This window comes from Sinocyclocheilus anshuiensis, unplaced genomic scaffold (assembly GCF_001515605.1).
Source record: "Sinocyclocheilus anshuiensis isolate Anshui unplaced genomic scaffold, SAMN03320099.WGS_v1.1 scaffold2164, whole genome shotgun sequence".
Lineage (NCBI taxonomy): Eukaryota > Metazoa > Chordata > Actinopteri > Cypriniformes > Cyprinidae > Sinocyclocheilus > Sinocyclocheilus anshuiensis.
In genome coordinates this window covers 46038-53233 of record NW_015546150.1, presented here as the reverse complement: position 1 = coordinate 53233, position 7196 = coordinate 46038, and the positions used below count along the sequence as shown (strand labels likewise).

The following is a 7196-nucleotide window of genomic DNA, read 5'->3' as shown; positions in this document are numbered from 1 at the left end:
ATAAAATCATTTGAGGTGTTTCGTACAGTAGTAACAACAAATTATATTTTATTATATGATATTAATCATATGTTTTTAAATATGATGGTTTCATTATAAACATGGTGATTATCTCTAAGGTGGACACCCAACATAATAGGCTATATGATATTTACCATCTGAATCTAACCATGTGTCATGTCAACAATTGGAAAAGTCAGCCATCTATTAATTATCATGTTAATTATTGTGCCTTTCGCCCCAACAGCAGGGGCCCCTGATAGCAACAGACTCCGGGGCGGATCCGCCCTCAAGTCGACAGCTCCGCTGTACTGTCAGTCATTCGCCCAGAATATGTCCCGCCTCCGGACAGCGCACTGTCAGTTAGCGGACTCATTATGGACACTGCATCCGAACTAGGTTTTTTTTTTGTTTTGTTTTTTGGTTTTTTAATCGATGCGGTGACTGCGGTCTCAGAAATCCTCCTCAGAGTGGAGAAGCTGCGGCTGGCCAGGTTTAAGAAGACTGAACTCGGTAAGAATACTTTTAAAATATGCTTTATTTGTACAGTTGCCAGTAACATTAACATTAATAAAGTTAATTGCTTTGTCGTTTTTAATTTTTGAAATTGGTTCTGGAATGTCCAGTTAAGGTTAGCTCTTTAGCATTATTAGCATTATCATAGATTTGAGTATGTTAATAATAGGCCTATTTGGATGGGATCTCCCTCCTTTCTGTGAGACCGGTAGTTTAGTTGGCTATCCAGATTTTAATCGTATATGTAACGTTAGGTAATTTTTCATTTGCTGCTCACTGCAGAGCAAATGGGTGGAGCTAGACGTCCAGCGGGGAGGAGCTATACGGAACGTCCAGTGAGGAGGAGCTACAAAGCGCATAGGGCACCATTTGGAAAGATGGCGGACAGTGACAGACAATTCAACGTAATGGCGGTATGTAAAAACTAAACTTTAAAGAAACTGAACTCTGAGACGTGTGTACAATATTTTATTTGAATTTATTAACAGATTTGCATATTCTGCAAGGGCTATGTAAACTTATGATCACTACAGTGCGTGCATAATTATTATGCAAGTTGATATTCTGGTCATTTTTTTTTTTTTCCAAGCACATTTGACCAAATCCAAACCACATCAATCTTAATAACTACTATTAATTTTTTATTTAATTATATATATATATATATATATATATATGTATGTATATATGTGTGATATATAATTGTTAACAAAGGCTGGAAGTGAAAAATTCTTTTACAGGTAAAATGCACCAGAAAAGAGATTTAACTCAGACTGAAAAGTCAACAATTATTAAATGCCCATGAGAAATATTCAAAAGTAATGCAATGCAGAAATTGCTCAAATCATGCCTACTAGACAGCGAAATGCTCATTGGGTCAATATGGTCAGAAAAAAAGTAGCTGGAGAAGAAAAGACACATTAACTGTAAACGAATTAAGAATTAAGGTGAAGAATTTGGTGTGAAACCACCAGGAACACTTTAGTCTCCAGTGCTACCCTTTTCCAAAACTGGAACCTACCTGGAGTCTCCAGAAGACAAGGTGTCAGGTTCTCAGGGACTTTGCTAAGATAAACAATCCTGAAACAAGACCCCCACTTAATAAGAAAAACATGCTGTGTGATTATGATTCTGAAATACATGAAGACTGATTGTTTGAAAAGATTTTATGAACAGGTTGAGAGTGATTCCTGAGGTATCGGCACCAGTTCAAGTCAGACAGCAGCAGCGGTGGTGAAGGGGTCATGGTGTGAGCTGCTACAACAATGAGCAAGACGGACCTTTCAGGGTTCAAGATCCCAAAAGTTACTGCCAGTTTCTTGATGAGAAATTCTTCAAAGAGTGGTACACGTGGATGTGGTGCTGGTCCTTCAAGAGTAATTCTCAACCTGTCTGCCTATAAAAATCAGTCTTCACTTCAGCATGTTCTTAAGTGGGGGTCATATTTTAGGATATTTGAATAATACTTTTGAATATTTCTCATGGGCATTTAATAATAGTTGACTTTTCAGTCTGAGTTAAATCTCTTTTCTGGTGCATTTTACCTGTAAAAGAAAACCTGTTTAATAATTATGCACACCTGAGTATAAGGCATTTTTCACTTCCAGCCTTTAACAATTATATATCACTTATATATAATTAAATACAAAATTAATAGTAGTTATTAAGATTGATGTGGTTTGGATTTTGTCAAATGTGCTTGGAAAAAAAATTACCAGAATATCAACTTGCATAATAATTATGCACGTACTGTGTAGTTTGTAATTACCTTTCCTGTTTCATAAAAGTGCTTGAGCAGCACTTGACTAATTACATCATTATTGAAATGTCTTATCTTTTTGCACAAAGGACTCGGCAGTGATGAAACAGATTCTGCTGGCCTGTGACTGGGTGGAGGAAAATAGACCCCACTTTACTGGGAAAGTTCACTTACCACAGATCTTAAGGATGACCGAGGATGATGCCTTGTTGGCCATAATGCGGGACCTATTTATTGACACTATTTTCCATGAAGGTGAAATGGATGAGGACAAAATCCGGGCTCCCTTCCTTTTCACCTTTGAGAGAATTGAAGACATGGAGTTTTTCTTGCAGGAAATAAATGACAGAAGAAAAAAATTGTCTTGCCTGCATGACCCTCACCTTTAACAAGCTAACTGTCTGATGGGGTTGATCTGGGTAAATATTGTTTTTTACATTGCCTTGTAGTTTTAGGTTTAAAAAAAAAAAAAAAAAAGTTTTGTGGGGGAAAAAGTGTTCTTGAAACTTCATATTCAATTTTGTGTCTTGTATCCTATTATTGTGTTCCTAGATTTGAAGATGGTTAGCCGTACGTTTTGCTAATAAAGGTTAATAGAAATAAAATATATACAGCAACCAGGGCAGGACTTACAGGGCCGGGGCCCCCTGGGCTTGAGGTTATGTTTGGGCCCCATACCTACAAATGCCCTCAACTAGAACATTGAGTAACACAAAATACACAAATTAAAATATGCTTTCAGGTTCATATACTGTATACAATTACTAGGCAACAAGTCTAGCCTAGTCAAAGTTTAGATGTAATATTAACTAGTCACTATAATACAATAAACAGGATGTGATCTCTCAGTTGAGAGATCAAAACCCTGAAATAACACTGAGCAGAAAAAAACAGAGAGATGTATTATGAAAATGTATTGTCATATCTGTGTCCTTTTATGTCAGATTCTTAAATTTAATAAATTCAATCTGAATAAAAAAAACATGTTGGCTATTAACAATCAAATGAAATCACTATAAACAAAATCCATAGATGGATTTTGCATAAGTTATGTTAAGTTTAAATACAACATTTTAATGTAGAAATATTAAATGATTGCAAAAATGAAATAATGAGCTAACTTTTAAAATAAGAAACTACAACCGCCAGTAGGTGGCTGCAAGTGACTGTCTTAATGAGCGAGTTGAATCCTTAAATCAACCCATTTGTTTCAAATGCTACAACATTTTAATGTAGAAATATTAAATGATTGCAAAAATGAAATAATGAGCTACTTTTTAAAACAACCGCCAGTAGGTGGCCGCAAGTGACTGTCTTAATGAGCGAGTTGAATCCTTAAATCAACCGATTCGTTTAAAATGCCAATTCATTTAACTTGGCAAACGACTGTACTAATAGCCTGTTTGAACCATTTACTGGTCCGTGTAATGCTGAGAAACAAAGCACTGTGTTGCTCGGAGACGCATTGATGGGGCAAAACAGAATTTTGTGTCTGAAAGTTACTCAGTAACTTACTGTTTATTGTACATTTGCGATTGTGCAGATATTCGGAAAAACAGGACTCTAGTTTGTGTGATAGGCTAACTCCTATATCGTAGGCATTCACTGATTAAATGCAGGGTTCATTCAACCAATACATTTCAATGACTTTTAAGGCAATATTCATGATCTAATGCTCCATTATTTTACACAAATGTTCGGAAAATGTATGATTATTAGTGCTATTTGTTTGCTTTCTAATAAGCACAGGCTGCGAAGACGTTACTTCATGCAGAGAACATAAGTTACATAATCACATAACTGAATGCCAGAATATTAAGTATATTGTAATTTGCTTAACCAGTATTATAAATTAAACGCAGGACCTGAATTTCGTTTTAGAAACAGTTTTGATGGAAAACATTCAGGTACAGAAATGGAATAAACTGTAAATTAAAAACAGTAAATTCACTGTAAATTAAACAACAGATTTCTTAAAATTAAAGTTACAAAAATTATTCAGTCAAGAGCAGTGAGTGATTTTGTCTTTTGTTGTTAACATTAATTAACAATAACCAATAATTAATTAACATTGTTAACATTAACATTTGGTATGAAAGTGACAGCAGCTTTTAGTATACCTGCTGTCTGTCTGTCTGTTAAAGAACAAAAGAAAAAAAATCACTCTGCTCAAATCTACTCTTGACTAAATAACTTTTTCATATTTAATAGGGAATAATATATAAATATAGTCTATATTTATGACTTTATACATCATAGTATTTTGTTCCTGAGCAGTAGCAGCTTCTGTTAGTTTTAGGCTATAGCCTACCTGAAAAAGTTAAAACACAGTTTGTTTCATTTGTATCCTTGTGCTATTGCATTGCTAGTAATTTGTTCATTTATTACTGACAGTTTAATTGTCTTTATGTAACATAATTTATTAAAATGCAAGGTTACTTGAGTCAGAAAAAGTGAAAATAATAACTTTTTCTTGAGGTGTTTGCGATGCGGCTTCGTGTGCTCGGCGCTTTGGATGTGACCGTGAGCGCCCAGAAAACTAGTTTGGAGCGCGCTAGTACCGAATGGTTTAAATAGACTTAAAAAGACGTGCAAATGATAAACTTTTGTGATGATGCAACACTGACCCGATTAGGCAAGTGACAGTCCAGTCAGCTGAGCGATAGTCTTGTATTGCAGCGTGCAGCAGCTCTCTTAGTGCAGACAAGAGGCAATTTTGAGAGAGTGAGAACGAGAAGACGCGGTACAGCTGAACCACTCACGCGGTTTTCAAATGACTTAATCTGATATTCTGTGATTTTTTTTAAACTCATCTAACCTACATTGTATATTAAATACATGTTTGCGGGAATTTTGCAAACGTGCGAAACCTGCGGGAATGAGTAAAACCAAAATGCGCAATCCCGCACCGAGATTCAAGACATGATTAAACATATATTCTGTTATATAGAGATTTGTAAAATAAATTTCCACGACTTTTCCAAAGCTTTCTGAAGTTTTCATGACCGTACGAACCCTGTAAATGGCTAATTTTATTTTTTTAAATCGTTTTGATGAAATTTCTGCTCCACTTTAGTGTGGTGGTAGTGAGACGGGACAAAGTCCCTGTAAGATATTAGGGTATTCTATAGTCTTTGGACGGGAGAGAGCGCTCAACTCTTCAGATGAATTTAGTGGAACATTAATATAATATAGAATCATCCTCTGTAAAGACTTGAACATGTGAGAATTTATCATTATCTTTCTAAATGTGCGCTCTTTTGGGCTAAAGGCTTAATTGATCCGTTTAAAGTAGCCATGCGATCACAAATTAATCGGCGATTCTGCGCAGCGCAGACGTGACGCAGACGTTAATACGTGTGTCCTTTTTCTATGTGAAAAAAATAATAAATTCCAGTTTATGCTGTTTGATTATGGCTTCGAAGCTCGTAGTTGGAAGCTGTTAGCCCCGGCTAGCCCGTGTGCTCAGTTGAAATGCGGCTAATAATTTCTGACTGGCACAACTGAACAAATGTAAACGGATTAAGGCGGGGCCCCCTACAAGGCGGGGCCCCTGGGCTACAGCCCCTTCAAGCCCAATGGTAAGTCCGGCCATGACAGCAACACTTGAGGGCAGTGAAGAATGTGACTCATACATTGTAAATTAAGTAACACTCCCAGGCTACTAATAAATGTTCCTGCAATGGTTGCCAACACTTGTCCTCTTGTTTTTTCTTTGGTGTGACACGTGGCTGGTTTCAGACCAGTAACCTGGGCAGGCAGGTAGGTAGGTTACTTATTACCATTTGATTAAGACAATCACGTGGACTGAGTCCATCCAAAATTATATTCCACTAAATGATATTCACAATAGCATACTGAGATAAATTCGCAAATAGCCTAGCCTTAATGTGGTTGGTAAAAAGAAAGAAGGGGTGCGCAGATAATCTAGTCATACACAGTGTTGGGGAGTAACTAGTTACATGTAACGGCGTTACGTAATTCAATTACAAAATAAATGTAACTGTAATCAGTTACAATTACTAAGAAAAAATGTGTAATTAAATTACAGTTAAATATGAAAATGTTAAAGATTACAAAGGGGATTACATTTGAATATTTACACACATCAATTCCGATAGGGCCTAGCCTAACCGCAGATGGAATATGCCACATTTTGGATAAATAAATCAAAGGTAGGTCAGTACACTTCAATCAAAACGCGCTATGGACTAGTGTCTGTGAATATTAAGCCGCAAAAAGACAATATATGAATCCTGCACGTTCATATATTGAACCATCCAAAGACAATGCGCGTCTGTGGAAATCAGGCGCGGACTGGCCATCGGGAGAACCAGGCAATTCCCGGTGGCCTGGCAGCCGATTTGGCCCGCTATCTTAATATTATTATTGTATAATTGCCTGCAGAATGTACTAAAGCGATTATTTCCGAATTCGCCATTCGATAATTAAATCTCTTAATAAATCATGAATCGGTTAGTCGTGACTGGCAATGCTTCGGTTCGCGCGTTCTCCGCGCCAGGTGGAGTAGAGAAGCAAAACTACTGTTCAGGGTTTCAAGTGCAGGTCTCATCTGTAAATATGCTATTGTTGTTTTGTCTTTGTTTACTTAGTTAAGCAGCAGCAGCAGCCCATTGCTCATCTGTCATCACTCAAAATACTGTATAAAGGACATCATTATTATCTTTTGTAATGTTACAGTAGTAGGCTAATTTAGCAGACAAATAATCATATTTTATAATAGGTTTAGGCATGAGCGTTGCTAGGCCACTTTTAGGCTATAGCCCCCCTAAAATGACTACTTAGCCCCCCTAAAAATTTTGCGATCAGCTCTATAAACTGTACATGGATTCGTGATCGCCTCAGTCCCCTTTAAATTTCATATGAAAACAGCGGCAGACTTCGGCTCCTCCCCGTCTTC

At 36.8% G+C, this 7196-nt stretch overlaps 1 long non-coding RNA gene across 1 annotated transcript in view; it reads left to right on the top strand.

Annotated features, from left to right (window-relative positions):
• Positions 1-410: 410 nt before the first annotated feature.
• The window catches only part of LOC107701257 (uncharacterized), a 12855-nt gene continuing 6069 nt past the window's right edge, over positions 411-7196 (top strand). Inside the window, exon 1 of the long non-coding RNA XR_001635626.1 lies at positions 411-513. This is a non-coding gene — a long non-coding RNA (uncharacterized LOC107701257). The remainder of the gene's footprint in view (positions 514-7196) is intronic.